Source organism: Camellia sinensis, unplaced genomic scaffold (genome assembly GCF_055761805.1).
Source record: "Camellia sinensis isolate YWXY unplaced genomic scaffold, ASM5576180v1 Unanchor6, whole genome shotgun sequence".
NCBI lineage: Eukaryota > Viridiplantae > Streptophyta > Magnoliopsida > Ericales > Theaceae > Camellia > Camellia sinensis.
In genome coordinates this window covers 14,460,001-14,470,000 of record NW_028129474.1, presented here as the reverse complement: position 1 = coordinate 14,470,000, position 10,000 = coordinate 14,460,001, and positions in this window count along the sequence as shown.

The window sequence follows — 10,000 nt, the reverse complement described above, 5'->3', positions numbered from 1 at the left end:
CTGGCCAAGGCTGTGGCATGGCATGCTGCTGGCCAAGGCCGGGGCATGGCATGCTGCTGGCCAAGGCCGGGGCATGGCATGCTGCTGGCCAAGGCCGTGGCATGGCATGCTGCTGGCCAAGGCCGTGGCATGACATGCTTGCCAAGGCCAAGGCATGGCATGCTGCTGGCCAAGGCTTTGGCATGCCATGTTGCTGGCCAAGGCTGTGGCATGGCATGCTGGCCTAGGCCAACGTGCCACCGCCACCGCCGCGGGCAGCCACTCGACGCATCCCGTGCTTGGCTATGTAGTTTCGATGCCACAAGCCAATGCCACAAGCCAAGCGATGGCATGTGCCAAGCGCCCGCCTAGGCATAGGCGTGGCCTGTGGCCTGGCCATGCTGGCCAGCCTTAAGGGAGGTGCCCCCCCCTTATAATAGCCTGTTAAGCCCTTTTCAATCTGGCAGGAGGAAACATCAAGCATGTTCGAGGAGTCATAATGGGGTTTTTTTAAAAAGTAATGGTTTTTTGCCAAAACTTTCAACATGAAAGTTGTATGAAATAATTTAATACACCATAAAAAAAATTATAAAAAAATATTTGGCCACCGGAATATTTTATTTTAATTTATTTCAATTTTAATACTTAAAAAATAATAAAAATTACTAAAAATACTCAAAAAATTCTAGAAAAATTCCAACAATTATAAGATGAGGCACTAGTAATTATAGTAATTTTTTTAATTATTTTTTTATTTTTAATTTATTTTATTATAATTTTTATGAGTAAATAAATAATTAAAAAGCCCGACGAACGTGCAAAAACTCTTAGAGAAACCCAGCAAGCATCGGATAGCTCGAATGCAAATAACAAACGCAACAGGCAACTTCCGAGGGACATACTTTTCCCAACAAGCTTCCACTGGGGAAAGCACTAGCAACGGGTTCGCAAGTCAAAGGCAACCAAACGGCTATTACCCGAGGGACAAGCATTTCGCAGGGCAACATATACGTAAGTCAAAGCCAAACCAAATGGCAATTACACGAGGGACAGGATTGCTTGCCAAGGGCGTGGCATGCGATGTTCTAGCCCAAGGCAAAGGCACGCCACGCTGCGGGACAAGGCCGTGGCAAGACATGCGGCTGGCCTTGGCCTTGGCATGGCATGCCGCCGGCTTTGGCTGGGCTGCGTTGGCCTTGCCATGGAATGTTGCTGGCTTCGGATGGGCTGCCTTGGCCTTGGCCTTGGCCGTGGCATGGCATGCTGCTGGCCTTGGCCTTGGCCTTGGCATGGCATGCTGGCGGCTTTGGCTGGGCTGCCTTGGCCGTGGCATGGCATGCTGCTGGCCTTGGCCTTGGCATGGCATGCTGCTGGCTTTGGCTGGGCTGCCTTGGCCGTGGCATGGCATGCTGCTGGCCTTGGCCTTGGCATGGCATGCTGCTGGCTTTGGCTGGGCTGCCTTGGCCGTGGCATGGCATGCTGCTGGCCTAGGCCTTGGCATGGCATGCTGCTGGCTTTGGCTGGGCTGCCTTGGCCGTGGCATGGCATGCTGCTGGCCTAGGGCTTGGCATGGCATGCTGCTGGCTTTGGCTGGCAGCCTTGGTCGTGGCATGGCATGCTGCTGGCCTTGGCCTTGGCATGGCATGCCGCCGGCTTTGGCTGGGCTGCGTTGGCCGTGGCATGGCATGCTGCTGGCCTTGGCCTTGGCATGGCATGCTGCTGGCTTTGGCTGGCCTGCCTTGGCCGTGGCATGGCATGCTGCTGGCCTAGGCCTTGGCATGGCATGCTGCTGGCTTTGGCTGGCCTGCGTTGGCCGTGGCATGGCATGCTGCTGGCCTAGGCCATGGCATGGCATGCTGCTGGCTTTGGCTGGGCTGCCTTGGCCGTGGCATGGCATGCTGCTGGCCTTGGCCTTGACATGGCATGCTGCTGGCTTTGGCAGGCCTGCCTTGGCCGTGGCATGGCATGCTGCTGGCCTAGGCCTTGGCATGGCATGCTGCTGGCTTTGGCTGGGCTGCCTTGGCCGTGGCATGGCATGCTGCTGGCCTTGGCCTTGGCATGGCATGCTGCTGGCTTTGGCTGGGCTGCCTTGGCCGTGGCATGGCATGCTGCTGGCCTAGGCTTTGGCATGGCATGCTGCTGGCTTTGGCTGGGCTGCCTTGGCCGTGGCATGGCATGCTGCTGGCCTAGGCCTTGGCATGGCATGCTGCTGGCTTTGGCTGGGCTGCCTTGGCCGTGGCATGGCATGTTGCTGGCCTTGGCCTTGGCATGGCATGCTGCTGGCTTTGGCAGGCCTGCCTTGGCCGTGGCATGGCATGCTGCTGGCCTAGGCCTTGGCATGGCATGCTGCTGGCTTTGGCTGGGCTGCCTTGGCCGTGGCATGGCATGCTGCTGGCCTTGGCCTTGGCATGGCATGTTGCTGGCTTTGGCTGGGCTGCCTGGGCCGTGGCATGGCATGCTGCTGGCCTAGGCCTTGGCATGGCATGCTGCTGGCTTTGGCTGGGCTGCCTTGGCCGTGGCATGGCATGCTGCTGGCCTTGGCCTTGGAATGGCATGCTGCTGGCTTTGGCTGGGCTGCCTTGGCCGTGGCATGGCATGCTGCTGGCCTAGGCCTTGGCATGGCATGCTGCTGGCTTTGGCTGGGCTGCCTTGGCCGTGGCATGGCATGCTGCTGGCCTTGGCCTTGGCATGGCATGCTGCTGGCTTTGGCTGGGCTGCCTTGGCCGTGGCATGGCATGCTGCTGGCCTAGGCCTTGGCATGGCATGCTGCTGGCTTTGGCTGGGCTGCCTTGGCCGTGGCATGGCATGCTGCTGGCCTTGGCCTTGGCATGGCATGCTGCTGGCTTTGGCTGGGCTGCCTTGGCCGTGGCATGGCATGCTGCTGGCCTAGGCCTTGGCATGGCATGCTGCTGGCTTTGGCTGGGCTGCCTTGGCCGTGGCATGGCATGCTGCTGGCCTTGGCCTTGGCATGGCATGCTGCTGGCTTTGGCAGGCCTGCCTTGGCCGTGGCATGGCATGCTGCTGGCCAAGGCCTTGGCCTGGCATGCTGCTGGCTTTGGCTGGGCTGCCTTGGCCGTGGCATGGCATGCTGCTGGCCTTGGCCTTGGCATGGCATGCTGCTGGCTTTGGCTGGCCTGCCTTGGCCGTGGCATGGCATGCTGCTGGCCTAGGCCTTGGCATGGCATGCTGCTGGCTTTGCCTGGGCTGCCTTGGCCGTGGCATGGCATGCTGCTGGCCTTGGCCTTGGCATGGCATGCTGCTGGCTTTGGCTGGCCTGCCTTGGCCGTGGCATGGCATTCTGCTGGCCTTGGCCTTGGCATGGCATGCTGCTGGCTTTGCCTGGGCTGCCTTGGCCGTGGCATGGCATGCTGCTGGCCTAGGCCTTGGCATGGCATGCTGCTGGCTTTGGCTGGGCTGCCTTGGCCGTGGCATGGCATGCTGCTGGCCTTGGCCTTGGCATGGCATGCTGCTGGCTTTGGCAGGCCTGCCTTGGCCGTGGCATGGCATGCTGCTGGCCTAGGCCTTGGCATGGCATGCTGCTGGCTTTGGCTGGGCTGCCTTGGCCGTGGCATGGCATGCTGCTGGCCTTGGCCTTGGCATGGCATGCTGCTGGCTTTGGCTGGGCTGCCTTGGCCGTGGCATGGCATGCTGCTGGCCTTGGCCTTGGCATGGCATGCTGCTGGCTTTGGCTGGGCTGCCTTGGCCGTGGCATGGCATGCTGCTGGCCTTGGCCTTGGCATGGCAAGCTGCTGGCTTTGGCTGGGCTGCCTTGGCCGTGGCATGGCATGCTGCTGGCCTTGGCTGGGCTGCCTTGGCCGTGGCATGGCATGCTGCTGGCCTAGGCCTTGGCATGGCATGCTGCTGGCTTTGGCTGGGCTGCCTTGGCCGTGGCATGGCATGCTGCTGGCCTAGGCCTTGGCATGGCATGCGGCGGGCTTTGGCTGGCAGCCTTGGTCGTGGCATGGCATGCTGCTGGCCTTGGCCTTGGCATGGCATGCCGCCGGCTTTGGCTGGGCTGCGTTGGCCGTGGCATGGCATGCTGCTGGCCTTGGCCTTGGCATGGCATGGTGCTGGCTTTGGCTGGCCTGCCTTGGCCGTGGCATGGCATGCTGCTGGCCTAGGCCTTGGCATGGCATGCTGCTGGCTTTGGCTGGCCTGCCTTGGCCGTGGCATGGCATGCTGCTGGCCTAGGCCATGGCATGGCATGCTGCTGGCTTTGGCTGGGCTGCCTTGGCCGTGGCATGGCATGCTGCTGGCCTAGGCCTTGGCATGGCATGCTGCTGGCTTTGGCTGGGCTGCCTTGGCCGTGGCATGGCATGCTGCTGGCCTTGGCCTTGGCATGGCATGCTGCTGGCTTTGGCTGGGCTGCCTTGGCCGTGGCATGGCATGCTGCTGGCCTAGGCCTTGGCATGGCATGCTGCTGGCTTTGGCTGGGCTGCCTTGGCCGTGGCATGGCATGCTGCTGGCCTTGGCCTTGGCATGGCATGCTGCTGGCTTTGGCTGGCCTGCCTTGGCCGTGGCATGCCATGCTGCTGGCCATGGCCTTGGGGCTGGGCTGCCTTGGCTGCGGTTCTTATCACTAGACGTGCGTTGCGTGCGAAGGCGTGCAAAGGCGTGCGCGACCATGCGCGCAACACGCGCACCGTGGTCAAAAGACCACGCGCGCGGTATTCGCACAGGCCACGCTGCCCACGCCGCGGGCATGCCAGGCCAGGCTGCCCTGGCCGGCTGCATGCCAGGCCGCCCAGGCCGTGCGCATGCCATGCCGTGCTGCCCAGGCCAGCTGCATGCCAGGCCGCCCAGGCCGTGCGCATGCCATGCCGTGCTGCCCACGCCGCGGGCATGCCAGGCCGGCTGCATGCCAGGCCGCCCAGGCCGTGCGCATGCCATGCCGTGCTGCCCACGCCGCGGGCATGCCAGGCCGGCTGCATGCCAGGCCGCCCAGGCCGTGCGCATGCCATGCCGTGCTGCCCATGCCGCGCGCATGCCAGGCCGCCCACGCCCGCGCGGATGCCACGCCATGCTGCCCAAGGCCGCGGCCAGGCCGCGCAAGGCCGCGCCCAGGCCGCCCAAGGCCGCGCCCAGGCCGCGCAAGGCCGCCCAAGGCCGCGGTCCAGGCCGCCCATGGCCGCGGTCGAGCCGCAGTGCATGTAACCCAAGGCCGCAGCCCAGGCCGCGCCCAACATGGGGCGTACCTGCCACTGCCTTGCCCTGGGCAAGGGAGGTGCCCCCCCCTTATAATAGCCTGTTAAGCCCTTTTCAGTCTGGCAGGAGGAAACATCAAGCATGTTCGAGGAGTCATAATGGGGTTTTTTTAAAAAGTAATGGTTTTTTGCCTAAACTTTCAACATGAAAGTTGTAGGAAATAATTTAATACACCATAAAAAAAATTAAAAAAAATATTTTTTTACCGAAAATATTTTATTTTAATTTATTTCGATATTAATACTTAAAAAATAATAAAAATTAATAAAAATGGTCAAAAAATTATGGAAAAATTCCCATAATTAAAGGATGATTCACTAGTAATTATAGAAATTATTAAATTATTTTTTTCATTTTTTTTATTTTATTTTGATTTTTTTATGCCAAATAAGGGCTTTAAAAATTCGAAAAGCTCCAGAAAAATTGCAAAAAAATAGGGAATGACATTTAAAATTGATTGTAGTGCATTTTTAATTGTGTTGCACGGTTTGGGTAAGATTATAAAAGAATCATGTTCAAAAAGATCGATCGAGGCGGTGGCATGCCATGGCCTTGGCCTTGGCCATGCCTTGCACAGGGACTTGGCCTTGCCCACTGCCTTGGCCTTGGCCTTGGCCTTGGCTTTGGCCTTGGCCTTGGCCTTGGCATGGCATGGCATGCTCGCCGAGGCCGTGGCATGCCTTGCTGCTAGCCAAGGCCGTGGCGTGGCATGCTCGCCCAGCCCGTGGCATGCCATGCTCGCCCAGCCCGTGGCACGCCATGTTGGCCCAAGGCATTGGCATGGCATGCCGGCCAAGGCATGCTGGCCAACGTTGCACAAGGCGGTGCCATGGCATGGCATGCTGACCAAGACCGTGCCATGGCATGCTGGGCGAGGCCGGGGCATGGCATGCTGGCCGAGGCCGTGGCATGCCGGGCAACGGACCGGCCGGCCAAGGCATGCTGGCCAACGCTGCGGCACGGCGTGCTGGACAAGGCGGTGCCATGGCATGGCATGCTGACCGAGGCCGTGGCATGGCATGTTGGGCGACGCCGTAGCAAGGCATGCGGGCCGAGGCCGTGGCATGGCATGTTTGCAACGCCGTGGCAAGACATGCGGGCCGTGGCATGGCATGGCATGCGGGCCGAGGCCGTGGCACGACATGTTGGCCAAGGCTAAGGCATGGCACGCCGGGCAACGCGGTGGCAAGGCATGCGGGCCGGGGCCGTGGCATGGCATGTTGGGCGACGCCGTAGCAAGGCATGCGGTCCGAGGCCGTGGCATGTCATGCGGGCCGAGGCCGTGGCATGGCATGCGGGCCGAGGCCGTGGCATGGCATGCGGGCCGAGGCCGTGGCATGGCATGTTGGGCGACGCCGTAGCAAGGCATGCGGGCCGAGGCCGTGGCATGTCATGCGAGCCGAGGCCGTGGCATGGCATGCGGGCCGAGGCCGTGGCATGGCAAGTTGGGCGACGTCGTGGCAAGGCATGCGGGCCGAGGCCGTGGCATGTCATGCGGGCCGAGGCCGTGGCTTGGCATGCGGGCCGAGGCCGTGGCATGGAATGTTGGGCGACGCCGTAGCAAGGCATGCGGGCCGAGGCCGTGGCATGTCATGCGGGCCGAGGCCGTGGCATGGCATGCGGGCCGAGGCCGTGTCATGGCAAGTTTGGCCCAGGCCGTGGCTCGACATGTTGGCCAAGGCTAAGGCATGGCACGCCGGTCAACGCGGTGGCATGGCATGCTGGGCAACGCGGTGGCAAGGCATGCGGGCCGAGGCCGTGGCATGGCATGTTGGGCAACGCCGTAGCAAGGCATGCGGGCCGAGGCCGTGGCATGGCATGCGGGCCGTGGCCGTGGCATGGCATGTTGGGCGACGCCGTGGCATGGCATGCGGGCCGAGGCCGTGGCATGGCATGTTTGGCAACGCCGTGGCAAGACATGCGGGCCGTGGCATGGCATGACATGCGGGCCGAGGCCGTGGCATGGCATGCGGGCCGAGGCCGTGGCATGTCATGCGGGCCGAGGCCGTGGCATGTAATGCGGGCCGAGGCCGTGGCATGTAATGCGGGTCGAGGCCGTGGCATGGCATGTTGGGCGACGCCGTACCAAGGCATGCGGGCCGAGGCCGTGGCATGGCATGCGGGCCGAGGCCGTGGCATGGCATGTTGGGCGACGCCGTAGCAAGGCATGCGGGCCGAGGCCGTGGCTCGACATGTTGGCCAAGGCTAAGGCATGGCACGCCGGGCAACGCGGTGGCATGGCATGCTGGGCAACGCGGTGGCAAGGCATGCGGGCCGAGGCCGTGGCATGGCATGTCGGGCAACGCCGTAGCAAGGCATGCGGGCCGAGGCCGTGGCATGGCATGCGGGCCGTGGCCGTGGCCGTGGCATGGCATGTTGGGCGACGCCGTGGCATGGCATGCGGGCCGAGGCCGTGGCATGGCATGTTTGGCAACGCCGTGGCAAGACATGCGGGCCGAGGCCGTGGCATGGCATGCGGGCCGAGGCCGTGGCATGCCATGTTGGGCAACGCCGTAGCAAGGCATGCGGGCCGAGGCCGTGGCATGGCATGCGGGCCGTGGCCGCGGCATGGCATGTTGGGCGACGCCGTGGCATGGCATGCGGGCCGAGGCCGTGGTATGGCATGTTTGGCAACGCCGTGGCAAGACATGCGGGCCGTGGCATGGCATGTTGGGCAACGCCGTGGCAAGGCATGCGGGCCGAGGCCGTGGCATGGCATGCGGGCCGAGGCCGTGGCATGTCATGCGGGCCGAGGCCGTGGCATGGCATGCGGGCCGAGGCCGTGGCATGGCATGCGGGCCGAGGCCGTGGCATGGCATGCGGGCCGAGGCCGTGGCATGGCATGCGGGCCGAGGCCGTGGCATGGCATGTTGGACGACGCCGTAGCAAGGCATGCGGGCCGGGGCCGTGGCATGGCATGTTTGGCAACGCCGTGGCATGACATGCGGGCCGTGGCATGGCATGGCATGCGGGCCGAGGCCGTGGCGTGGCATGTTGGGCAACGCCGTGGCAAGGCATGCGGGCCGAGGCCGTGGCATGGCATGCGGGCCGAGGCCGTGGCATGTCATGCGGGCCGAGGCCGTGGCATGGCATGCGGGGCGAGGCCGTGGCATGGCATGCGGGGCGAGGCCGTGGCATGGCATGTTGGGCGACGCCGTAGCAAGGCATGCGGGCCGAGGCCGTGGCTCGACATGTTGGCCAAGGCTAAGGCATGGCACGCCGGGCAACGCGGTGGCATGGCATGCTGGGCAACGCGGTGGCAAGGCATGCGGGCCGAGGCCGTGGCATGGCATGTTGGGCAACGCCGTAGCAATGCATGCGGGCCGAGGCCGTGGCATGGCATGCGGGCCGTGGCCGGGGCATGGCATGTTGGGCGACGCCATGGCATGGCATGCGGGCCGAGGCCGTGGCATGGCATGTTTGGCAACGCCGTGGCAAGACATGCGGGCCGTGGCATGGCATGGCATGCGGGCCGAGGCCGTGGCATGGCATGTTGGGCAACGCCGTGGCAAGGCATGCGGGCCGCTGCCGTGGCATGGCATGCGGGCCGAGGCCGGGGCATGGCATGTTGGGCGACGCCGTAGCAAGGCATGCAGGCCGAGGCCGTGCCTCGACATGTTGGCCAAGGCTAAGGCATGGCACGCCGGGCGACGCGGTGGCATGGCATGCTGGGCAACGCGGTGGCAAGGCATGCGGGCCGAGGCCGTGGCATGGCATGTTGGGCAACGCCGTGGCATGGCATGCGGGCCGAGGCCGTGGCATGGCATGTTTGGCAACGCCGTGGCAAGACATGCGGGCCGTGGCATGTCATGGCATGCGGGCCGAGGCCGTGGCCGTAGCAAGGCATGCGGGCCGAGGCCGTGGCATGGCATGCGGGCCGAGGCCGTGGCATGTCATGCGGGCCGAGGCCGTGGCATGGCATGCGGGCCGAAGCCGGGGCATGGCATGCGGGCCGAGGCCGTGGCATGGCATGCGGGCCGAGGACGTGGCATGGCATGCGGGCCGAGGCCGTGGCATGGCATGTTGGGCGACGCCGTAGCAAGGCATGCGGGCCGAGGCCGTGGCATGGCATGTTGGGCGACGCCGTAGCAAGGCATGCGGGCCGAGGCCGTGGCTCGACATGTTGGCCAAGGCCGTGGCTCGACATGTTGGCCAAGGCTAAGGCATGGCACCACGGGCAACGCGGTGGCATGGCATGCTGGGCAACGCGGTGGCAAGGCATGCGGGCCGAGGCCGTGGCATGGCATGTTGGGCAACGCCGTAGCAAGGCATGCGGGCCGAGGCCGTGGCATGGCATGCGGGCCGTGGCCGTGGCAAGGCATGCGGGCCGAGGCCGTGGCATGGCATGCGGGCCGAGGCCGTGGCATGGCATGCGGGCCGAGGCCGTGGCATGTCATGCGGGCCGAGGCCGTGGCATGTCATGCGGGCCGAGGCCGTGGCATGGCATGCGGGCCGTGGCCGTGGCATGGCATGTTGGGCGACGCCGTGGCATGGCATGCTGGTCGAGGCCGTGGCATGGCATGTTTGGCAACGCCGTGGCAAAGACATGCGGGCCGTGGCATGGCATGGCATGCGGGCCGAGACCGTGGCGTGGCATGTTGGGCAACGCCGTGGCAAGGCATGCGGGCCGAGGCCGTGGCATGGCATGCGGGCCGAGGCCGTGGCATGGCATGCGGGCCGAGGCCGTGGCATGTCATGCGGGCCGAGGCCGTGGCATGTCATGCGGGCCGAGGCCGTGGCATGGCATGCGGGCCGAGGCCGTGGCATGGCATGTTGGGCAACGCCGTAGCAAGGCATGCGGGCCGAGGCCGTGGCA